Below are 26,744 nucleotides of genomic sequence, written 5' to 3'. Positions count from 1 at the left end.
GAAAAAATGGCGAAAAAAACTTTGTCTCCAAAACGCATGAAAACGTCTACATTTTGTGACGAAACATAACCTGAAATGAGAAATGGTATTTGGTCGACTCAACTGCTCGGCTGAACTGCTCTACTCGATTGAATGCAAAGTCCATCACAAAATTCGATAAGTAATCTGTAAACTAGTTTGTAATTTGTTTGCTTGAAACCGGGCGTATGAAATATAAAACCTGCGATATTTTGGCCTTGAAACGATTCTAAATGACGATTTTAAGTTTCCCGACACATTCGAGCCATAATGTAATGGATTACACAGTTTCACTTCATTTGGTCCAAATTTAGGTATACCCGGGTCATAATGGGTTAAATGTTCAAACGATGAAATCGGTTGAAGAAGAGGGGTGGTTTTTGCCGTCTGGTGTACTTCCCAAGCACAGATATCAAATTGATATGGGTTTAAACGTCATAAAGAATCTTCGACATGTTGGAGGAACGGGGAGCTCCCCTTCCTTAAGGATGTGGACAAGACGCTGTGTCATGGAATGGAAGGCCGCTTGTTTTCGGTCACCAACATGATTGGAATCATACATGATGTATCGATCTATGGATGTTAGTTTTCCATAAATTCCAAATTTGGAGGTGTTATTAACAGATCTAAGAAAGGTAATTTTCCATCCACTTCTCTTTCCATTGTTAAATTTTATGGTAGGTGTCGAGAATTTAGTAAGTTGAGCGTTTGCGGTAGGTGCCTTTCTTATACGATCGCAAAAACATCATCAACATACTGTTTCCATACTCTGGGGAAAAGCTTTTCTTTTCCCAATCCAACCTCGAAGTCACTCATAAACGCTCCTGCCAGTAGAGGTGAGAGTTTACTTCCCATACTAAGGCCCGTTTAAAAGGTATAAAGTCCTCTTTCACTGCTCTACGGTTAATTCCGCTGATATCGATGTCATCTGCAAAACCAAGAAGCATTTGAAATTTCGTGATGATAGTGTCGTTCCTTTCAACGTTTGCTCTCCGCATTGCTCCTTCCAAGGCAATGTTGAATAGCAAGTTAGAAAGTGCATCCCCTTGCTTCAGTCCATCCAGCGTAATATAAGCGGCTGGCTGAGGTCTCACCAGCTATTCTGACGCACGATTTTGACCCATCGAGCGTCGGAAAGCCATGTTCTGGCATTATCTGCCACAGCTCATTTCGTTTAACTGAATCGTACGCCACCTTAAAGTACACATAATCGGCCTTTAACTTAACAGACTAAATTCATTCAGAATGTGAAGTTCAAGTGCTTTGTGAAACACGTTTCCTGATTTCGATCCATTTCCTATTTAGAATCCCATCCAATTTTGAATCAATTTCTGCACTGTTCTTGGAAAGTGTTATTTAGCGAATGTTAGCTTGATTCGGAATCGTTTTATTTTGTTGATCTTCACTTTAGAGGCGTATTTGACGAATTAAATTGGGATTATGTTCCGCCTTTTTTCCGAATGCTGTTTGAGAAACTCTTTCTTTTTACAACAAAAAAAATCATGGAAGTGCGAGATATTTCATCGAAATTTACTGTAAAATCTTGGAAAGCCATTGCAAAAGAAATTTATTGAACGATTTATGAAATTTTAATTAAATAAAATCAGTTATTTACCGTACTGTAAGTTATTCCAATTCCGGCTTTTAAAACTGTGCAGTAATAAGTCAATATATTTCAATGCAGTTGACCTCACAATGCAATCAGCAGCATTCCTTTTTTCGAGCATCAAGCGAACAGGAACTACGGTACGACATTCTACGGCTCGAACGTCACAACTTCCGTCATCCTGTGCTCGCGCGTGCAGCCAGTCGTCGGATGTCAGGCATCGAGAAGCAATTTGTCACGCAAGTGGCCGTGTTAATTATGCTGAAAGCATACCCCTCCTGTCACTCAATCCTCCACACGCTCGTCGCCTGCAGCAGCCGCCGTTTTCCATCGTGCTCTACAACCTGTTTTATTTCTGAATATACTTTGACCTGATTTCCGACTAAACTTTTTTCATCCTTTCAGTAAATGCAAGGATGCTAGGCTAGGCTAGGTGATGCCGCTGCGCTGGAGTGAGCGACGGCGGCGCGCGGTAAAAAGCGAAGGTTATTCCACCATGCAACATTGCGTTCTTATTTGCGAAATCCTTGTTCGTTTGGTCATTTTATGGTCGATTAAGTTGCTCGTTAGCATTCTCCGGTCGGACAATACAGATAGCGCGTTTTTCCAGTGAGTGAAATGCGTCGGGAAAAATTTCGCTCGGAAGCTGTTTAAATATGGGTTCTCTGATGCTTTCTCGCTGACGCGGTTCCTTTTTTTCCCTGCATTCCTTCGCTCAAGTTCGAAACAATAATGTAACAGAAGCGAAGCGATGCAAGTCATGCTGCTGCGCCACTGCTGGAAGCATTGGAGTGATCCGCGGATTGTCCTAGTTCTGTTGTTGTTTGTTCTTCTATAATTGCTCGTAATTCGAATTGCTTTTATTTTAATTAGATGGCAATATCACTCGTCGTCGCGAAACTTCCTGCCAATGAACGACAGCAGGAAATTGGTCAGCTCCACCGACCGTCTCTCGCTGTGAAACATAACTTTTGTTCGGAGGAAGAAAATAAAATTATACGTGCTGTTGCTTCTGTACAGTTTTTGTCCAGGGTTGGAAGTGTAAACCCCTTTAAAGGACAACTGGGAAGTGGATTTATCTATTTCCTAGCTGAAGCTGCACATTTTTAAATTTATTTCTGATTGAAGTCGAGAGTATTGCGTTGATTTGTGTATTTTTTAGATTCTTCATTTAATACCATTTATGCGATTTGCGAAAACATTTTCACCAACAATGTCTAAGACCGATCGATTTCGCTCCAACCAGCACCAAGGCTTAAAGGCAGGCGCAATGCCACTCTCCGTCCAGTCGTCATCCGGCGGCCTCTCCTTGCCCGACACCGCAACCACACCACAAAACAGACAAGAGAGGCTAATATTGCGTGCTCACCGACCATTTTCTGCGAACATAATTCACTTTCTCGCCCCAAAGGATGGCTGAGACTCTGTCAAAACCGAGTGCCAGATTCCATCCAAACATGAAAATATCCAAAGGCTCCCGAAAATGCAGCAACAGCCAGAAGAAGACCGTCCCGGATTCGTTTAAGCGTAGAAAAAAGGGAAAGAAAAAAAGCCGGGTCATTCCGTCACATTCGACGAAGACCAGCGAGAGTAAGACGCCAGAGTCCGAAAACCGGTAGTGTAGCGAATTCGTTTTCAAACGCCTCACCACGTCGCTACACCGTCGCATCCCGCTGCGCTGCTGCGGTGCCGTGGTAGAGTGTGGTTATGTTGGGAGCCAAAAAACCGGTTTTCTCGGCTCAGCATGTTCGCGGCCACGTCTGTCTCCCCACTGGGTGTTTCTTGTCTGCCCACAAGAGGGGGACTGCTGCTCCCAAAAGGTGATCCATCCATCACCAATACGGCTGCAGCCGGCGCGGAATCGCTGACAAACTTCGAAATGAAGTTTCTTCGCAAGTCGCGAAGTTTCGTGCGGTCTTCTCACTAATATACAAACGTTCGAACAGCGATAGTAACACTCTGTCCCAGCTCGTACTCTGACTAAACCAATTTGATGAAAAGATTGACGTTAACTCGTAAATTTTCTTCGGCCTTGAAATGTTGTTGATGATGTAGGCATTTTGTAAATCATTAAACATGGTTCTTCGCAAGAGTCTCCCAGCAGCGTGTAACTTTTAACGCGAAATAAATGCGTACGAACGAGTTCGCACAACATTGCCCTGAAGACTGTGAATAGTTTATGTCCAACGAAATAAAGAAGCGAGAATTTATGTCCGTCCCTCTGGCTAGTAACAAAATAATGCTTGAAACTACGCAAATTCATTACTTATAAACATAAACATACTTTAAGCATACCATAGGTTAACCATAGTTAACCTTTCTTGGCTTTACTGTTTAAATGTTTGTCGCAAGAAGTCCGATATTCACGGCAGCAAAAAAAATCAGAGGGGTTGTGTACAAGACACGACCGCATATATAGGTGACGCAGGACTACGTAAGTCTCTTTGTAGTGATAGTAGCATGTATTCATGCTTGTAATCATTCGATTCTTCATGTATACATGCTATATGCAACATATATACATGCTACATGCGTTGTATGTAACATTTATCAAAGTAGTAACATTGCATACGTTCAATTCTCAAAAGGTTGTGCATTTGAAAACAATTTAACAAAATCAAGAACACAAACTATTGCTTTCCTGCTACCTTACTGAAATTAAAGATTGTTTTTATTATCCATGGTTTCCCACGTTGAAGGGATTTTACCAATTCAATCCTATTTTATCAACAGCACATCTTTCCACTACACTTCTAATGAAACGGCAAGCATGCGTATTCATACAGAGCCGTATTATAACCGAACAGTACAGGTGCAGCACATTTTTCCAACACAGATATCAAGTTCGCCGAGGTTTAATCGTCTCGCAGTAAAAAATTTGCGATTTGCTGGGACAACGAACTTGTCATTTTTTCTGGCACACTTCCCTAACACAGACATCAAATTGGACTAGGTTTAATCGCGTTCGTAAGAAATCTGTTGGCACGAGGGGGCTTTGTTACTCTCTCTGGCGTACTTCCCAAGCAAGGACATCAAAATGGTCTAGGTTGAACCGCGGTGTTAAGAAATCTTGTTGAAATGAGGAAACTTTGTCACTTGTTTTGGCTTACTTCCCAAGCACAGATAATAAATTGGTATAGGTTTAGATCATCGTAAAGAATCTTCCAACCAATCACGAAGCGCGAATTCTGGTAAAACATAGGTTCATTATTTTCAATTTTTCAATAGTTCAACATCAAGAATCCATACTTTTCTTCTTTTGGGTCAATTCTTAGAAGATTTTCCGATCGATTGGTGTAAGAATATTGAAAATCGATCGGAAAACCGCTGAGCTATTAGCGCTCAAAACCTTTCATTTTTCGTGACGCTCGCATTTTTCGATTTTTTGGAATGACACCCTATCTCAAAACTTGCCGTAAGACGTAGTCCTACGTCAAAAATCACGATTCAACCTACATCATGCTCACTGCTCAGGAGACAGAGACCTATCGGAGGATTGTTTTTTCGGCTAACCGCCTAGAGGGCAGCGTGTGTCAATCACTTTCTCCGCCATTCTTTGCCGGTAGCGATCGGTAGGCTAGGTGACTGTCGAAAAGTCGGAAATTGATCACGCAGCATGCCCTCCTCCAACACATAATCAGACTTTGCTCCGTATGTACTTTTGTGCTGTGGGCGACGATGACAAACCGGTGACAGACAGCTAGCGCAGCCGTGTGGTTGGTATTTTTGGATCTATTCTCACCACCCCGCGGCGGGCACTTGTTTTGCTGGTTGGTTACGATTGATTGCTGTTAGATTTTCCTGGAGGCGAAAAGTATTTATCGAACAACAGATTGAAACACAGCTTGATTATTCGTTTTGCTTCCATTTGCAGTTGTTTTTTTTCTGTTGCCTTTATTGAAAAAGTTTCGAAAAATAGCGCAAAATATGATTATTCAAGATTCAAATGAAAAGTGGTTCTTTTTATGGTTTAAACAGTAAACTGCAAATTTATTAGATCGTGAATTGTCCTACGTAGCTTTAGTTTTTCAACATTGGAGGGAAAAGTCGATTCTTGTTCACTGTAACCACTGTTTTTGGTCACTTCTTTAGCTATTTAGGCATTGATTCCAAGGGATAAATTGATTGTTTTACGATTTGTCAGAACTTTTATATCATCATGAAATCTATCAGCAATACTTTGGTAATGGGGGTTTCTCTAACTTTGTTTTTATTTCAGCAACAATTAGCAGTCCTTTCCGTACATTTTCAACTCACTGCCAAGTTTCTTTGATTGTATTGCTACGAATTTTATGTTCTGCTGTGTCTTTTTTATCTAGTTTATCTTTGGTAATATCTTATAACTGTTGTGCACTTTTTTTGCAAGTTTCTTTTTCTTCTTTTGGATTTTGTTTTTTTTAATTTTGGTTGTCTATCTTCTTTGTTTATCTCAATGATCGTTTATGTTTTCCTGTCGTTCCCGCCTGTACGGTTCATTCTCTCTCTCTCTCTCTCTCTCTCTCTCTCTCTCTCTCTCTCTCTCTCTCTCTCTCTCTCTCTCTCTCTCTCTCTCTCTCTCTCTCTCTCTCTCTATCTCTCTCTCTCTCTCTCTCTCTCTCTCTCTCTCTATTTTTCATTTCTGTTTTAATCTTTCTTCTCTCCTTACTAATAAAATCTTTTTCATCTTTTTCTTTGCCTTTGTTTATCTATTCGTTTCTTCCAGTACATCTTTCATTCTCATTCATTTTTATTTATAAAAAAAATCCCAAATTCTTAAATTCCAGATAAATGCTTCCCAGAACAGACCAAAACAAAAACTAACCCTAAGATAAGCCTCGAATTGCTGAAAAACGTTTTCAAAACACGCTTTTTAAGCACCAGAAAAAGCCAAAAAATGGTTCCAAATCAAGCTCCGAAAAGTCACCAACAATAGAAAAGGTTCCGAATTAATGCGAGAATAGCACTGATAAACTAGGCTGACCAGATGCCCCGGCAGGATTTGGCAGGACAGTCCCAAATTTCATGGCTTGTCCCGGATGACCAAGTGTCCCAGAGAGTGGACCGCATGAACTAGAAAGTCTGTTACTCAGTAAGAACTTGTCGTACGACGTCGGATAGACGGAAGCAAAAAGTTACCATGTATCGGACGACGTCCGTCCGACAACCGGCAACAGTGTAGCGTGATAATCAGATTGGCTAGGGCTGCATTGAAACGGGATATAAAGCTAAGCAAATGCAACTGCTACAAGGAGCTGTGGCAAGACGCCGACGCCAACCTCCGGGTGACGCGTACCAAATCGTGATGGAGAAAGTAAAAGGTCTTGCGACAGTCACGGAGATATGTCCGGATAAGCTGATGGCTATTAGGGCTCAGGAGTGGAAGCACTCTTCCCAACGCACGCCCCTATAATGTGGCCATCAACAAACTGTACGGATAAAAGAAAGAGCAAGCGTTAACGGTCTGCAAGTCTCCAATGATAAAATAATGTCACTGGCTAAGCAGTTAAAGATCACGAAGGCTCCCGGTCTGAATGAAATGCTCAACGAGACTCTCAAGACAGCAATACGTGGATTCCCGGACATGTTCCGGTTCAGGGCTTTTGCTGTTTCTTTTTTTCTTCAGCCCCTCTGTTCATTCAATTTCATAGCATTTGTTTTCTGTTGGAGCTCGAACGCTATACACAGTATTGCCACACTACGTTCAGTCATACCTCTGATTGTACAGTAGAACGAATGCGTTCTGATCAGTTTTTACATTTTGGTTTCGATCAAGTTTCCTTGAGTTTCCTGGAGCAGCAAACGACTGGAAAACAGTCAATTGACTAGCAGTCACCACACTAACGAAAAGCAACTGCGCTATCGTTTGATTCAATACTACAAATAACAGCCACTACAAGTGGATGAAAGAAGTCGGTAGGACACCCTTCGACACAAACGAACATTTGGCTTGCGTCGGACCGACCCCAGGCGACAAACTTTTACTGTGGGCTGCCTATTTGGAGACAAAAAAAAGAAACGAAAAAATACGTCACGTTATGCTCCCAGTCATTATGCAGTTCATACTCTTCAATATGAACGCAAAACCGGAGGAAGACGACTGTTGGATTCTCTTGAAGCTGCAATCTCACAAGTGACAGATTAACTACAATCAAAAAACAGTCAAATGATCGTTTCGGAAGCGCCAGTTGAATGCAAAAAGCGTACGCATTCACGCAGTCACAGCCAACTTACGATCCCTTTTCAAGCCCTGTTCAGGGCAGTGCTGCAAAAGATGGTAGCTCTACGGACAGATGGAAGATTCAGTAACTAGTACTGTTGCCGAAGCCAGATAAGCTTGCTGAGGATCCAGGCGCCTGTCGACCCACCCGGATACTTCCGGGATACTGACTGTGCGGTACGCACTCGAAACTCTCAAGCACATGAGACGATAGGTACTTTCCAGTTTACCTAGGTAGCTATTGGTTCCTGATGCCGATGACCAAACCGGCCCGCCATACCTAAGTATGGACAGGATCTCATTGGCTTATAGCCTTCGCTTGGTGCCATTTACCGCATAGCTATTAGACATCATACGAGACAATGCCAAAATAGCTGTGAAAACCTTCTTGTAGGCATAGTCAACGTGGCTCCCGAACTTGAGCTTGTCGATGACTCCCAGGAGTTTTAACGACCGCGTTGACGAAATAGCGCAATCCTCAAAACTGATCTTTGCTTGCTGCACCGACTTGTGGTTGTTTACCATGCTAACCTTCGTTTTATGATGTGCTAGCTGCAGTTTCCTAGAGCGCATCCAATCTTTACCAATGCTCATAGAGTGGACTGCCGTCAACTCAACCCCCATGATGGATTCACTGTGGACTTCCAAGGTGATGTCGTCCGCAAAGCCGACAATCACAACCCTTCAACACATCGTCATATATGACGTTCCACAACATCGGGCCCAGTATGGAGCCTTGCGGAACCCCTGCGGTGATTGGATCGCACTTCTGACCCTCCTCCATGTTGTAGCATAGTTCACCATTCTGGAAACACAACACTGGCACTTGGACGTTCCGAAGCGAGTTACCCAAGTAGCACACTTTAGGTCCATTTAGTTGAAGCAACCGGATTACGACTGAAATTAGTCATATTTCGGTTACCACAACAACTTTGTAACAACCGTGCTAGCAGGGTGGCTACGGAGTCCCAACTAACGCTATTAAACGCATTTCTCATGTCAAGCGAGACAACTGCGCAATAGCGGGTACCCGTCCTCTTGCGCTGTCTCTTGCTCTCGGCTGTCTTAGTGACAGACAAGATGGCATCCACCGTAGATTTGCCTTTTCGGAAGACGAATTGGTTCCTTGGCTGACCGTTTGTACCCTTCGTGTACTGTACGAGTCTGTTAAGGATAACCCTCTCCAGCACCTTGCCGGCAGTATCGAGCAGACAGATCGGCTTATATGACGACGGGACATCCGGAGTTTTTCCCGGCTTCGGTAATAGAACCAGTTTCTGTCGCTTCCATCTGTCCGGAAAGTGGTCATCTTCCAGGCATCTACTCATTACTGCCCCGAACAATTCGGGAGCCTCTAAAATAGCCGCTTTAATGACCAAATTCGGGATTCCGTCTGGTCCCGGTGCCTTGCTCACCTTTTGGGATTTCCTTCCCGATCTCAAAACCGCCGTCGCCCACGTTACTTTGTATGTTCGGCAGGGGGCCGACCATCTTACGCTATAGTCTGAGATACTGATCGATCGTGCGAAGCTAAATAGTACGTTGTGGCTCATGGCTGAAGGAGTCGCTAGTGTATATAGAACAATATCGTCGGAGGCAGTACGTATTATAGCTGAAATAATCCCGTCGGCATCATGCTTATGGATGATAAGCGCATAGTGCAAACGGAGACATATCAGAGAAATTTCGGAAGCTGGTGAGAAAGGAATTGTCGGCTAAATGGCAGCAAGACTGGGCCAGGGCCGAAAACGGTAAATTGACGTATAGGCTGTCGACCTGGTTCTCTAGTCGAACGTGGATCAGCAGCTGTGGTTAGTCAGAAACTCTACGAAGGTGACCGTGAGGAGATGGAAGTCATGACGGTCGCCATCTCTAAATCGATGCACAGGAGGCAAAATCGACCGAAAACGGAACTTTTTGTTGCCGCTGTTTTTAAAGGGTAAAAAATGGCTTTTATGTAAAAAATCACGAAAAATCGATTGATGATGGCCTCACCGCGCGGAAATGACGGGAAGTAGCCCATTTTGCCCCATTCACCCCTATTTTCCAATAGTTTTGAAAGAATTATATCAAATTCTCTCTAAATCGAGATTCTATGGTAAGAAAAGAAGAAGAATGTTAGGAAAAAGGTATATAAACAATTTTATTTTAATACAACATAATCTATTAGTCTGTTTTGCTCCATTTTACTCAAGGTTTTTGCACTACAGGCAAAATGCCAATTCGATACTTTTACCAGAGATTTTCAAGAAGGCATGCCTGTTGGGGAGGTTGAAAAAGTCAGAAGATCTAACAACGATCAAGCTTTTCACAAAAATGTCGTGTAAGGGAAGGTTTGCCTTGTTTTACCCTAAAACTTGTACTGAAATCTAAAAAAGTATTGATACAAAAACGATCAATTGTAAAAGTGCTCCGATTTCATTCAAATTTGATGAGTTTGCTTCTAGTCGAAAAATTTTGAGCCCATATTTTTCTATCGAACGCTAAGCGTGTAGGGCGCTATATCTCTGCATATTAGCGTTGGTAAGAGGAAATGCTTATCAACTTAGGGACTATATTGACTCGTTTCATTATCCCTGATTTCCCTGATCGCGGATAAGTTCAAGTTGTTACGTGGTTTTTGAGCCGTAAGTCTCGCATGTGCATAGTGTTTTTCGATATAAATTGAATTATGGTTGTATATGAGCACCATTGGCATTATATTAGATTTGTTAAAAAGGTGTTTTTTATATCTTAGTTTTCGTAGTTACTGGCTTTGCAGGAGGGTTTTCGAGTATCCAGGTTAGTCTCATATGACTGATGCTTACATACTTACATTATCCATCTAGCTCCGCCCATCTACTAACAACAATTCCTTTCCCGAAATACTTGTGAAGATGCAGAGGATTCCCTGGTCTTTAGTAGCAACAAGTATTGGACTAACATTCCTTTCCATCCCACCAGGACCCGCATTCGGACGTGGCCGGCGTCGGTATTGATCAGCATGCAGGGACCTGATAATGTTGCACAATGAAAAATAGCCTGCTGTCCCAAGTATGCTTTTTCCAACCATCATTTTGCAATTTTCATCGGTCCTGGTCAATAACGGAGTAGCAGCACACGGGCGGTATCCTATGCTTATGCTTATGCATATTTTTCTATCGAACGCTTAGGGTGCCCTTTTCTGAGTTAGGCTGGTCACAAAAATCATCATGTTTGCCATTCTTCAAAGTTTCAATGTTTTTGCAGTCCGGAATGTTTTGAACTACAGTCGAATATATTTTCTGAAAAGGTAATTTAAATATCTTTTATTTGAAACCAAAATCAATAAAATCGGTTCAATGGTTGCAGAGTTATCAAGTTTTGAATGAAATAAAATCGATTTTTGTGACCACCCTGACTCAGAAAGGGGCACCTTAAGCGTCCAATAAAAAATATGGGTCTTAAATTTTTCAACTAGGAACAAACACTCCAAATTTGCACGAAATCGGAGCACTTTATAAGTTGCTCCATTTCCTATCAATACATTCTCAGATTTCAGTAAAAATTTTAGGGTAAAATAAGGTAATTCATTCCCTTATACGACATTTTAATGAAAAACTTGATTGTCGTTCGATCTTCTGACCTTTTTACACCAGGCATGCCTTCTTGAAAATCTCTGGTAAAAGTATCGAATTGACATTTTACCTGTAGTACAAAAACCTTGAGTAAAATGGGGCAAAACAGACTTCTAGATTATCTTGTATTAAAATAAAATTATTCATATACCTTTTCCCTAACATTCTTCTTCTTTCCTGACCATACAATCTCAAATTAGAGAGAGTTTGTACATGTTTTTTTCAAATTCCGGAGTGATTCGCGATAAGGGCACAACTAACAAAGTGTAAATAATGAGGAATATCACTATGATAATTTGCCAGTACATTTTCAAGTCTTAATTTAAATAAGAGTTACAAAAATCAAGTTTAAAGACATAAATTGGTGTAGAATAAATCAATCTTATAATTTCACAACATTATGCAGTATTGTGCATTCAAGCTCAAAATCTAAGTTTTATAGTTGAACCCCTTGGAATGAGCCTCAAAGCATTTTGACAATGTGATTCGCCCAGCCCTGTTTCGCCTTGTTTTGATTTTTTTATTTGGTTTCGCCTGTTTACAATGCGCCTGTGTTTTAAAAACAACGCAGTTTCGCTCTTTACTATCGCCTGTTTACAAAACGATTTGCAAATAAGCCTGTCACTTCATAACAATGCAAGGGGCTAAACTGCAAATTGTCTTTTGTTTTGATTAAACACTTCTATCGCCCATCACTAAAAACTTGTTTAACATAATTCTAACGATTAAAACCGAAGAAAGGATTCTTGCCAAGGATATTTGCCAGCTGAGCCCCAATCGCGAATCACTCCGGAATTATTAGAAAATAGGGGTTAATGGGGCGAAACAGGCTACTTCCCGTCATTTTCGCGTGTCGATTTCTCGTGATTTTTTACATAAGAAAAGTCACTTTTTACCTCTCAAAAACAGCGGCAACAAAAAGTTCCGTTTTTTCGGTCGATTCTGCCCACTGTGCGATGGGCGCTATGACGGTTGCCATTTGCAGATTGGTGCACCCCCCCCTTTGATACAAAAATCGACACGATGTCGGAAGTTCATTCAACTGTTTATTAGTGCTTCATTATAGTTATCAACCATAAACAGTCTTCAGAAAAAAAAATGTATTTTAACATAGGGTATTTCCAGCACGCTACTAAACTCGGCATACATTACCTTTTTTTGCTGCGCTTTCCCACATAAAAACTTTGCCGCTATATAACAATACTGAAACGAATGTAGCACTCATAAGCTTTAATGTGTTATATATAACTATTTTCAAAAAAATGCAAGTAATTTGCTAAATTTTATTCAATAAACATCAAAACCACTATTTTTCCACTGGCACGTAATCAGGCTGAAAAAAAACAGCAGCAATCGCTTACGCGTACCGCTCTTGATGATGGTTTGGAAAACACACAATTATGATCACTTTTACTTATTCTAGCATCTAAACAGCTGTGAATATGATGTCACAGAACAATTCTACTTCTTTTCATCACGGAAGAACACAAAAATTCCCCTCTGATATGAAAATATAAATCAATTTTCATTCACTAGCAATCTGCAGTATTTTGTTTTTAATTTCAGCATATGGTGCTTTATTTACACTACTGCCAAGATGTGTTGCAGTTGCGCCTGAAACTCTTCTATCGTGTTGACATAGCTAGTATTTAAGTGACAAGCACTTGCTTCTGGTGCTAATGTATATGCACGATTCAATGATACACTAGCGCCAGCAGCAAGCTGTTGTCACTGCAAAACTAGTTATCTGCAGCCAGTATTTAGGCAATACCGACAAGTTATCCATCAGTCTCTCTTTTGATCTGTTTTTAAAAAGCATCTAATCCCTGTGCAGGCTATTTCGGCCGGTCGGATTTAAAAAATCCAGACACCACTACCGAAAATGGGCCCAATTTAGCCGCAGCGACTTCATCATTTCTTGCGACTATAACTCAAATTCAGTAGCGTTTCATTAAGACCAAAATACACGCCGATATTCAGTAAATATTATTCTATCAACTAATATAAAAATCTTGTCTCGAATGAATATAGTTTCAACGTAATTCCTGAATATTGTTTAGGCTACTGCTTAATGGGCTGAAAATACCCTCCCGTACCCTAGTTACTGTATGCTGCAAAGTTGCTTATTTCAGTGTGTTCTACAATATTTGTGAAGATGGTGAATGACCGTCTGGGTTAAAATTACATTTAAAAAAACTTGTGAGAACACATTTTTTCGACGCGTAAAGATAAATAGGAAAAACATTCTTCACGGTATGACATTAATAAACTTATTGTTGTTCTTTAATATAAAATTTTTGAATGTAGAGCGTTCGCTCTAGTCGTGCTTAACTTTTTTTTCTCATTGATGTTCTAGAAAATTGCTTAATTTATTTAGATTCTTATCTTAATTATTTACTTACTGCAGTAAGCGAACAGATATTATCTTACCCAACTATCAGTTTGCCGTTTGTAATTATTCTTCAGACCCACACAAGCACTACAAAAAGAAGTGAAAAAAGTACCTCTCGAGTCACAAATAGTAATACCTGCTGATGTTCATCCATATTTTTCTTCTCATACTAAATTAATAATTGGTAGTAGGTATTAATTTGAAGGTTCCCGTCGTGATGCATCTTACTTGAATAGTAAAAACGAATCAAAGGGTGATTCTACCTTATCTTTCACCAGATTTTGGCAGATATGAAAATATCTACATCATCGTAAATTCTACGCTTCTCTGCCTGTTTCAATGCATTCAAATTACAGTTTTCGAATTATTTATTTTCTTTGCGTGTTCTCTCTCGACAGTAGCGCTTCAGTAGTAGCACTACAGACCTACATTATTGCTGCTTTTTGGCCAATTTCGCCCAGTCCTCATCATCGGTCGGTCAGTTGGTGGTCGGCATTATTATTTGTTCCCTCGTCGTCCACACCGCATTGCTCGGTGCTCGAGTGAAAATTGCAGTTATTCAACTGTAAATAGTAGGGTAAGAACCCCACAATTCGCCCCCACCCCAGAATTCGCCCTCCCATTGGTATTCCCGTGATTAAACTCAATATATCGTTGAAATATAAGTTGTTAGTTTAATTTATATTCAATTTAACTCAGTTTTCAGTTATTTGAATAGAATTCGTTGTGTTGTTTTATGTATTTTAATGATTTATTGTGGTTTGAAAAATAGGTATTGTATTTAAGACGCGATTTTTCCATTTTCAAGAACGAGCACGAAAAATAAAATTGAGGAAAAGTAATGGAAAATCGTATCTCTTTGCACTTTTTTCGCATCAATTTGGTTATATCTGTTTCAAATTTCATAATTGTGCTTTTATTTTAATATTTTATCGCAATTCTGCTGAAAATAGAACATAAATGCACTGGGCGAAAACTGGGTATTGTAAATCATATGAGTTCCAAAATTCGCCCGGGTCGAATCTGTATATACTTAGCCGAACTTACTGCGTGAACCAGTTTTCGCCCTCATCTATCAAATATATGCAAATATGCCACACATAAGCAAAAGCAAGTCACAATCGATTAGTTTGTTCGCTGATTTATGTTTATCAAAATGGTGTGTAAAAGTATCGAATAAATAATATTTTGATGCAGAAAGCACATCATATTCATTTAAATTCGTCTAACAAACGAATTACCTGCTAAACATGGGCTAATGGGGTTTAGCGAAATGTTGAATTAGCAATAATCGGCATCGAAATTGATGATAAGATTAAAACGGCACGAATTAATAAGACGCGCATAATATTCTTAAAAATCACAATTTTTCTTGTCATGAGAATAAATCTGACTATTGAAAAATCACACGAAAAATCCGTCTACTATTTTAAAGCATATAAGCGCAATAAAATTGTTGTCATGAAAAGTATTTAATGTGGAATGCAGACAACAAAGAAATAATCGTGGTGATAAAATAGAATATTTCGATAATATCATGAAAACTCTAATATCTTAGCATTACAAACCCGGTCTAACCAAAAATGCTAGTTAAGAATTCCAAGTTATGTCCAAAAATATCCTAGTTGAGTAGGTAAGATGGGTATGCTTACCAGTTACCAGGAATATTTAATACAGTAAACCGGCATACCCATTTTCAGACAGTAATTTACTAAACAATTTTTTTTCTTCAACTTTTTATTGACTATATAGCAGTTAAGCTTAGTTATTTCTTGGGGAAAGAAGTTAGGTTGTGGATTCGAGTCTCACCTTCGATTAGTCAATATATATAGCCCAATATCAAGATTTTCCAGTTCATCTAATTTTTTATTGTTCACAGTAAACATTTACTCTTTCCCAAAAAAATACTAAACAATGATATAAGTAATCATTAAGGTTATTTAAACTATTAAAATAAACATTGTACCATTCTGTAGGCACTGATATCCCACATATCAATAGTGAAAATGAATTCAGCAAAGGACCAGAAAAAGCACCAACAGGACCATTCATTTTAAATATCTTTGACGAGTGGCAAAAGCCTTATTTTACTGCAATGAAAATAAACATTTAGTAAAAACCCACCTTCTCTGTGTTTTTTAGTTTTACTGAATCAGGTATCAGGAGGTGATGATGATCAGTTTATTTCAATTTAGCTTTACATTTAACGAATTCCTGATACAATTTGATTGCCATATTAAGCACTGGATAGACATAATCTTAAAGTTAAATAATAGTAACAACAATTCTAACAAAATAATTGAGGTTATTTGGGAAATTTGCAACAAATAACAAGTGGGCGAAATCTGGGTCACATGGGGGACGAATTTTGGATCGCTATGGGCGAAATGTGGTACTAGAGGTTCCTGCACAAAATTGGGTTTTTTGCTATCAAATTTCAATTTTCGCGATTCCGAATAGCCAAAATAGATAGAATATTAATATATAGTCCTACTTGTCTGAGTTCAGGGCTGATTTTATAATAATATGGCGATTTATTCATTTTACAGCATAAAAACCTGATAAAAGGGGCGAATTCTGGGGTCGTTACCCTATTACTTCACACTCACTCTAGACTCTAGAGTCTAGAGCCAGGCGTACATTGTAGATTGCGCGTTGTCGGCCAATAAGTTACCTCTTTCTTGTGTCTCTGCGATAGCGCAGCTCTTCTATCATTCCCTATACTTAACGGCAACACTACACACGTTGCGCTCGCGGGTTCCTGCCAACACTCCGGCACGGCACGGAAGATATGTTGAATTTTCCTTCCCATTCTGTTTCTCTATCTATGTTGTATGTACCTACAATTCATTTTCATTAAATGTGAACACTTGAACACCTTACCGTTCGTTCATTGGTTTTCCCTTTTCGCTACCCGGCGTTCGTTTCGATTCGTTTACGATTGTACGTTATAATTTTAACAGTTTCATGTGTAGTTCGGTGCTGTGCGATAATTAAAATCAGCAGCCCACAAAGAGAAAATACGATTGAGTTAACTTTCAGGAATTTCTAGATAGTTATTGTTGCTACAGAGATAACCTGATCCGTAGAAAGTATTCCTTCTGATTACGTATGCTTTCATTCGTCGATTGAAAATTTTTCTTTTAGAATTTTAAACAAATTTTACTTTTACTCTTTGCTTTTCGTTAATTTGCAATCAATCAAATTGATTACACCAGTTTTAAACAAGCTTTTATTTCTTTTTTATTTTCAGATAATTCTTCCAGTGCTGCCAGCGATTGTGCAACAACAAAATAGGGTAATCTATACCTAACAAACCAATCTAGTGATCCAAAGTGAAGTGATGTACTTAGTCGCAGTTTTCCGTCAGTTCTTCAGTGTTGTTAATATTAGTAACCACCAGTGAAGCGATTAATCGATGTTCATTAATACATTATTAATATTCACTGTGAAGTTAAACGTAAGTCTCAACCAACATTCTTTTCGTCGTCATGCATGTCTGTGCTTTTTCTAGTGTTAACAAGTAAAATACATATAATCTTACAAGAAGAAAAAAAATGCTCCAGTGAAGTCATCCGATTTTTGCGAAGAATCTCTCCCTCATACTCGAATAAAAAGCGAATGTTCTGTCGAATCGAAAAAGCCAGCAAAACCCGGCAAGGCAAAAGAAAAGCAAAATATTGAATTAGATAACCCAAAAGTGACCGCGATACAGTATTTTTAAGCGTGTTTACGTTTATCCTGTCCTTCCATGTTGAAATGTGTAACAGTTAAGTTAATCGTAGTTTTCCACAACCGCTTAGTAAGTGCCAGTAGTATAGTGTTTAAATCCGTTATTGGAAATACAAAACAAACGCCGGTCTCGTCATTCGTCCAGGCGACAGTTCCGAAGAAGTGAAAAGCGAAACGGCTAAACGTCTTAATCAGGGGCCAAAACAAACGCCGACGAAAGTGAAGAAAGTGTGTTTACGTACGTACGGACGTACGTACGGCGGGCAGTGCTGAACCCGAAATCTCCGCGGTCTGGTTTTGAGTGTTGTTAGTCTAGTCCAATAGAGGAAAAAAAAGGCAAGCGAAAAAAAGGTGAAAATTTACGACCGTCAGTGATTTTTAAGCGTCAACCTGTGAGCTCTAAGCCCGACTAACTTCGCGCGCTACTTTGCGATCCGATTTCTTTTCGACATTAGACGACGACGACAACGATGAAAACAGTTGGCTCGAATTCAGGACGGGTGCTTTAATTAATGGTTTGCCGGCGGTAAACGGTGTGGTCCGGTAGGCCCCGCAGACAAGTAGCCGTGTAACGTGATAGCCCTCAGTGGACCGTCTAAAAGCTGTTAAATTGCGGTTTGAACTGTACGCGGTGGGTTGCTGCAGCGAAAAACTCAAGGTAGGTGGTACTGACTGCTGCATATTGTGTGACTTTGGTTAATTGCTAGGTCTGTGTTATGAATAGCACGTAAGTTAGATTGCAGATAAAGTCGAGCTAGTTACAGTATTTAAAATAATAAACATTGCAATTGAGGATTGGCACATTATTTGTCGAACATTAATAATGGTTGCATGACACAGCTTTGCAAATGCTTTCACGTTAAAAAGGGGAAAACTATAATTTCATTGCTTCTGTTTGTTGTAACTTGGATTTTAGCAGGTAAGATATTTCGTGTTGCCAAATACGAATAATTTTACCTGTGCCAACATTGAAATGTCATTCCCACTATATTTATTTCCTTCCATTGCATACTTAAATGATTCAAAACCAATATCGACATTTTTACACTATCCAATGCTGCTCGGTCCTGTTTGCTTCGTCCGTATTTCTAAGGTGCAACCGTCAAGGCACGAATATTGATTCACAGTAACCAGTTCGTGCATTCATGTGTCGTATTTTTGCTGGAAAAGTAAGCAAGTTTTACCCAGGCATTGTTTAACCATGTTTTCTGTTTAAAAGTTCTAAAACAGTGATGGCCAAACTGCGGCCCGACTGATTTGAGGGATGGCGGACTTATGAATAATGTTTTTGATGACACAGGGGTCACTCAGTTCAGTCGTAATACCTCGTGCATATTGTAGATCTAATTGCTTTCCAGTTTGAATCTTGTGGTGATTCCTAAAAATCGGCTTCTAGTAGTGGATTTGTCCTAGCACAAACGACGTTTTACTAACGGGACTTCAGTTTTAACAATCGAACTAAGATTCTACTGCTACATGTGATGTTTTCGGCGGTGGATTAGTGACTGTTTCGAGCATCATTTTACTCGTGGAATCTCAAGTCCATCGACCTTGTTGCTGCGCTGCTGCAGAACGGTGTTACATTGGTGTCCGGACGTTGTATAGTTCTTGTTAAACGTTAATTGTGTTTGCCGTACTAGAGGAAGTGCAGGTTGTAGTCGTTATCGGATACTTTCGCTTCAGCTATAGGTCGACCAAACAGCTACATTATCTGATGAAAATCGCCAAATTCCACGCAACAGAAAATTCGCCATGTTCACTACATTTCAATATTTTTTTTACATTGACGTTTTCGTCATTTTTTTTATCTCGCGTAGTTGGCAATGCTTACAGTGTGAAAGGGTGAATATCGATATTCTCAAAACGAATGTTGAGGGAGTATTGTTCATTTAGTTTGAAATGTTTCAAGGAAATTTTTTGAATTAGATTTGTGTTTACTTAAAATAAATGTTCGGAAATAATTTCTGGAGTATTTTAATAAACCGAATCGACGCTAGTGCCAAAAATAAACATGATCAGTATCTCGGAATTTATTCTGGAAGATTGGTAGTCAGGATTTACAGGTTTAGAAAATGTAATGTGGATAACGTACAGGATCATTCTGGCGTGATCATGATTCGAAGATCCACAAGTTCATGTATTTTACGGATTGTAGCACAGATTTTCGGAAGTGATGCCGGATAAGTGCAATTCTAGTTGTTACTTTCGTAGTATTATTCCAAACTAGCTGATTTCCCGATCTTTTTTTTTCCTATGTGGACTCATCACTGCGCCCAGTATATTTGATCTATTGTGATGATATCGCCCAGGTGTTTGCTCCGTTAAAGGGATTTTAAATTATGAATATTTTATAAGATAATTTTTTAATATGTCATATGCTACTGCATTTGTTATTCAATACCTTAATAATACTAAAGTATGTTATTTCAAACACTGAATACAGTCATGTTATTGCTTTGTTATTCAAATAACACAAGTAGTTATTCTTTTGGCCTTAAAGGAACAAAATTTTGGTATTATTTTTTGTTATTTTACCAACTATGTCAGCCCAGACTTGATCAAATTTTGATATGAGTTATTCGATTTCCATAACACATTTTGAAATTAATTTGCTCTTCGCTCCTGCTCGGGCACTTATACAACTGCTGTCGTTCCAAATGCAAGAAAAACGCACCCCTTTACCCATTTGAACCTTCCTTCCCCTTGTAAGGGACCGTCTTCCTTTTTTGTCGACTTGCGCTTGCGCTGATTTTTTATGTCAAAAAACATTTGAAATTCGAAATTTGATGAATAACTGTCCAGACTTTCCGGAGTTATGGCAGAACATAGGGTATTGTCGTTATCGTCGGGCCACTGTTATGGTCGGGCCATCACGATTTTACAGTTTTAGTAACTTATGATATCTATGATACAACTGTTGTAAAACTTCTTACTGCGATAGCTAACTTTTCACAATATTGTGAGTTTCAATCGTGTATTTAAAACACCCGTAAGGGTAAACGGGGTAACAACGCCCGCCGGGGTAAAACCGCCCACCATGGTTTTACAGGGCCTTGCTCAAATTGGTATTAAATGTTGATGACAGTCATATTACTGAATGCGTACGCAATATTTTACAATACCTTTTACAGCAATATCGTATAAACTATCGGAGAAACAAATAAAAACAGATTTTTCGTTATATCCGTTTCGTTTTTTATAACTTTGTTCCCACAGAACTTAGGGTTCATTTTATTCAAAACGTTGAAACTTTTAGTAAATCCAGCCCATATCGCATCTCTGATCCTGTCTTCATCCGACAGTACTTAAATTAGGTAACTGTTCATGCAGTTTTGTTGAAATAAATAGTGAAATGTGTAAATCGGTCATTTGGGGGTAAAACCGCCCACAACGAACGGCGCAAGATCGTCATGCAAAATGCAAGTGCGATAAGGAGATTTTTAAAATAATTGCATAGTTTGGATCAAAGAATCTCAGTTTTACATAAAACAATGTAAATGTGCTTAACTTGTAGCTGGTAGACTGTTTGAAAAAATTTAAATTGCCAATTTTTCCTGCGGGCGCTATGGACATTTTCTTGTTTTCTCGGATACAGCTTTTTTCAATAATTCCTCCCTCTTGGAACAAATATCATGGAATAAACATTTTTTTATGAATATATAGCAAATTTTCTTAGCAATGCAAAAATAATATGTATCTGGTTTATCAATCAGAACAATTTTAAATGTCAAAAAATTACCCACCGGATCAATTGCAGGAACTTTAATACCCATATTATTATATTTTATCTTAGATCCTCTCTAGTCCTTAAAGATTGGCTCCAGGATGCTTAACCTGATCCACCTTGTTGTCTAAGGAAACTACACGGTATCAATTTCAAGACTGTTGGTACCTATATTACTGATATCCTTCTAATACGAGTGGTTGCCGGACACTCTTTCGAAATTGCGGATCTCGGGGATCCATGTATTGTTTGATGGCAAACTGATTCAATGTGTTTAAATTAGATAAATTCACGATTCCAATGCCACCAGTTTCGTTCAAATCGGTTAAATATTGTTAAAGTTATACGCTATGGCGGTTTTACCTCGTTAGTGGGCGTGTTTCACCCCGCATGGAAAAAATACTCTATTTTTTGGACGTGTTTCCAAATCGTAATAAAAAATAGAAAATCATTACAGATATTTATGTTTTTATTTTTTACATGTAGGTAATAGATCAATTGTTCATTTAAAGCAGATAAATTAGAAATTGAGCCACAACTTTGTTTTACACAGGTGGTTTTGCTTAAGTGGGCGGTCTTGCCTCGCTTACCCTTACTGAATTCAGTGACTAAATCTTACAAAAAAAGTTTTCTTCAAGAAATGATTCATGAAATGCAATTATCGAGATAAATTTTGAATATGTGTGAAGTGTGATGTGCTGCACGCGAAGACTATAGGAAAATCTTCTCCAGTAAGGTGTTTGGGAAGGCTAAGGTGAAATACTAGAAAAGCGCTATTTGTAAAGGTCGGGCCACTTGAATAGTCATGGTTGGGCCACCATAATTTTAAGCGCAGAAGCGCAATAATCGCTATAGAATGTCAGTCACATAAAATGTGACGAAATAAAGCAAAATCAATACGATAAAAACCTAGATTTTTGTTGTTTTTTTTTTTTCATTGTAGTTGTACACTTCGGAAAAGGCGATTGTAGCAATATTAAATTTACAAGATCGCCAAAATTTCGCCAAAATGCAATTAAAAATAGGGTATCTGTACCTATATGAGCTGTTGTTCACGGAATTCATTCTTTTCATGTCTCTAAATAGAATTTCAATACGTATGCCTTAGATATTCTGCGGTGGTCCAACCTGTACAACATGGCCCGACTATGACAACATTTTTTGTCTTCACGTAAATGCCTATAACTTTTTTATTTTTCATGCAATCAGTTCAAAACTTTCCGGAAATATACTTTATTCTTAGACCTTTACAATGATGTATTTAGGTTTCCAAAATTCCTTTTGCAACGAAAGTTATGAGCGAATTCCAAAACTTGGCCCAACCGCGACGTCACTCCCCTACATTTATATTCACGTTCTTCGGTCCCCACCTGTCGGCTCCTTCCCAATGAGTTCTGTCATACAGTTAATTGTGCATCGGTTTGCTCTATGAAAATCCCTATAACGGAAACGACACAAACGTTTGCTCCATAGATCCCCCCTCGGTGAAACCCACTCTTTTTTCTCACAGTCATTTGCACAAATGCAGTCGGTCTAAATACAAGAAAAACGCAACCCTCATTACTTATTTGGACCTCTCCTTTTTATTAGGGACCCACCTTTGTCAACCCCGCAGTGCTGATTTCCTTATGTCAAGAAACATGTGTGCTTCTTACTAGGGAGTAAATGTATTTTTGTGAAGAACGAACATTGGAAAAACTGGTTAAAGTGATATGCAAACTGTGAAAAATAATTAACTGTCCAGGTGGGAGTTGAACCCACAATTCTCAATCTCGCGTCGGGTGCGATACCATTACACCACCGGTCAGTTTATCAACCAGGGATAGAGCCTGATATCAGTTTTCTTTTCGCACTTCCAGTTCTTTCGATCTCCACTCACCTGTTACCCAGCGAAGAGTATTGTTTTGAATAAATGAATGAATTGTTACCGCAGCACGGTACGTAGGCATGTAAGCACATGTACTGTGTGCGGATCAGTTAGTCTGATACCGTCTTCGCCAACGGTATCATTACGACGCTCCTGTCACTTGACCAGTATAAGTCAATATCAAACATGTGTGCTAAGTTTGATGAAGAACCGTCCAGGCTTTTCGGAGTTGTGGTCTTCCCCCCTGTTAGCGACAACCCCCGTTTTTTGACAACCCTCCAGTGCTAATTTCTTTACTTTAAGGAACATGTGTGCCAAGTTGGGTGGAGAACGGTTGAGGCGTTTCGAAATTATGGTAACCCCCTGTTGGGGACTCCCTAGTGCTGATTCCCTCATGTCAAGGAACGTGTGAACCAAGTTTGACGAGGAACCGTCCAGGCGTTCCGGAGTTATGGCCTCGGCTCCCCCCACCCGTTTGGTACCCCCTCCTCTACTAATTCCCTTATGTCAAGGAACAAGTGTGCCAAATTTGGTGAAGAACGGTCAAGACGTTTCGAAATTACGGCCTATCCCGCCTGCTTGCGAACCCCCGTCCTTTTTGTCAACCCCCCAGTGTTGATTCCCTTATGTCAAGCAACATGTGTGCCCAGTTGGGTGGAGAACATTCAAAGCGTTCTGGAGTTATGGCGGAAAATACAAACAAACAAACTCTCGTTCATTTTTACATATATAGATTATTATTATTTGGAGAATTTGGATGTTTGCCATCTACTGTAGAGACCACTACTACCACTACTTTACTTTACTTTAGTGGCAACGGTCCGTTACCGATCCTGCGCCGTACGAATTATGGTCCTCTAGTACCATCGGCCCTGGGCCGCCGTTCTCCAATCTCTACTCTCATCGTCTTCGACAGCACCCACCCACCGGGTGCGGGATCTGCCTCGGAGTCTACGACCTCTTCCTGGTTCTCTGCTGAAAATAGTTGTGGCCACTCTTTCGTCGGGCATTTTGGCCACGTGTCCAGCCCACCGCAGCCTGCCACATTGCACTGCCTTCACTATATCAGCATATTTGTATACTTGGTACAGCTCGTGATTCATGCGTCTGCGCCACACTCCATTTTCCATTTTGCCACCAAATATTGATCGCAGAATTTTACGCTCAAAAACTCCAAACACTCGTTGATCAGCTTCCTTTAGTCCATGATTCGTGTCCGTAAAGAGCCACCGGGAGGATAAGTGTTCTGTAGAGCGAGAGTTTTGTGCGAATTTGCAAACTACGGGACTTCAGCTGGCTACGTAAACCGTAGAAAGCCCGATTCGCGGCTGCAACTCGTCATTTCACTTCGCGGCTTACATCGTTGTCACATGTCACTTCAAATCTTTTCCCATCTAACTCCACCTTGGTACCAACACCACTTTTATGTATTGAGCACTTCAACCAATAGTTTTAAATGAGCACTTAAATTAGTAAATTTTTAACGAATATTTATATTTATTGTAAAATTACGTGACGCTTATTCTACCATGCAACACAATGTGACATTATAAGACTTGTCTTAAGTCGCGAATAATAAAGATAAACTAAACTTGGTCTCCCACGTTCCCTACCAGCAACCATGTCCTTCGTTTTGGCGGTGTTGATGCTAAGTTCCAATTTTTCCGTTTCCCTTTTAAAGGGCCTGAAGGCCTCTTCCACTGCTCTACGGTTGATTCCGATGATCGTTGATCGATGGTTGATCGACGTCATCCGCAAAACCAAGAAGCATGTGAGATTTCGTGATGATAGTTCCATTCCTTTCTTCGTTTGCCCATCGTAATGCACCTTCCAAGGCAATGTTGAATAGCAGATTAGAGAGTGCATCCCCTTGCTTCAGTCCATCCAACGTCGCGAAGGCAGCTGAAGTCTCACCCGCTATTCTAACGCATGATTTGGATCCGTCCAGCGTCGCACGAATCAGCGTAACTAGTTTCGTCGGAAAACCATATTCTAGCATTATCTGTCACAGCTCATTTCGTTTGACTGAATCGTACGCCGCTTTAAAGTTCACAAACAGATGGTGTGTCTGCAAGTTGTACTCCCGGAACTTGTCTAGCAACTGACGCAGGGTAAACATCTAATCCATCGTGGAGTGACCCTCACGAAAACCAGCTTGGTACTCGTCGACGAAGGACTCCGCTAACGGTCTCAGTCTGCCAATGATCCGGTGGATTGCTTCGTACAGCTGTTCGTTCCCCGCTTTTAGAAGTTCAGTCGGGATATACCGTCCTTCCCAGCAGCCTTACCGTTTTTCAGCTCACTGATTGCCTTCTTAACCTCCGCACTAAGATCAAGTTTCATGCTGTGCAAATTCGACCGACCGAGTTGCCCTCATTAGACGTGGCACTAAAGTCACTCCTTTAGCGAGAAGAAGGAAGAAGGAAAGTCCCTCCTTTAGCAAGTCCTAAAAAGCATTTAGTAGACGGAAAAACCTAACCGCTTTCGGTTAGCTACATTTTAAATCTAATCTCATGCTAACGCAGCCAATTCTTGAAAGCGTCCTGGAAAATGACGATTGCATAAATCTATCATATTCCCTGTCAACGGCCAGAAAGAATTTCAACGAACAAGTGGAACCGGAAATGATACTGAAATCAAAGTTAGTTCTCATTAAAATCAAGGGGAAAGAAGAAAGCGTGGACCTCCCGTACCAAACGCTTCCTATATTTAATATGTACAGTCTGGAGAAAGGAAAAACATACACCAATAAATAGCATGGGTTTACTATTAAGCTTTTTTCCACACCCTCCCTTTGTGATAAGAATGGTACTGACTCAAGGAGCGTAATGAGGCCTTTTGCACACGGGGAAACTATAACTAGTTTCCGCACTTTCTGGTTCTATAAACGAGTATGTAAACTGAAATTGAAAAGTAGTAAGGACAAAAATGATTGTAAACACTGACACACACAAGAATGGACTTACAGGCATTTCACTTGCTAAATAGCGATACTGCGAAGAACAGCGAAGTGCGGAGTACCGAAAAAATAACTAGATAATGATAAATAAACAATAAATGGCAAACGAAAAGCAGTCTTTCCTCCCCCCAGTTCTTTGCTTAAATAACAGAACAATTGTAAATCTACTCAGCTTTCACTACAAAATAATGTAGAGAAATTAAGAACAAAGTAGAGAATCAATAATCCACTGGTTTCGTTTCGTAAGCTACCCAATGCTCGTTATGCTCAGCACCACCAGCCGAAACAAACACTCTAGCAGAGCTGGGTGCATTCATTAAGATAGTGAAATTTCGATCCCTCCAACCAACCGTTTGGCGCCGCGTACGGTAGATCGTTGCTGCTGCAGGTCTACCAAAGGAGAAACAGATTTCTGCTACGGTACAGAAGACGAAGACGGTCGGTCCGCGTACGCCTGTACGCTTGTGGATGAGTTATTTATAGACAAAAAATAAACATAAATCGGAGCTCATCCAGCGAGTAGAATCACCCAAACGGCTGGGCATACTATGTAGCGCGAATGCGAATGCGGAAGGCAAGGCGGTATTTTGAAAGCTCAATTCGGCGGCTAAGGGAGCCGCCGCCCCAAGATAACATGGCATGGTCAACATATCT

The 26,744-nt window shown here is 40.0% G+C and overlaps 1 protein-coding gene across 3 annotated transcripts in view; it reads left to right on the top strand.

Moving 5' to 3' along the window:
• Nucleotides 1-26,744, top strand: part of LOC128734326 (ecdysone receptor) — a 599,356-nt gene that overhangs the window by 89,051 nt on the left and 483,561 nt on the right. For all 3 annotated transcript variants that reach the window (XM_053828459.1, XM_053828458.1, XM_053828460.1), the window contains one exon: nt 17,062-18,198. The gene's annotated coding sequence lies outside the window, so the exon portion shown is untranslated. The remainder of the gene's footprint in view (nt 1-17,061; nt 18,199-26,744) is intronic.

Source organism: Sabethes cyaneus, chromosome 2 (assembly GCF_943734655.1).
Source record: "Sabethes cyaneus chromosome 2, idSabCyanKW18_F2, whole genome shotgun sequence".
Classification (NCBI taxonomy): domain Eukaryota; kingdom Metazoa; phylum Arthropoda; class Insecta; order Diptera; family Culicidae; genus Sabethes; species Sabethes cyaneus.
Note: the sequence above shows the minus strand (reverse complement) of the source record. Positions and strands in the feature narration are given on the sequence as shown.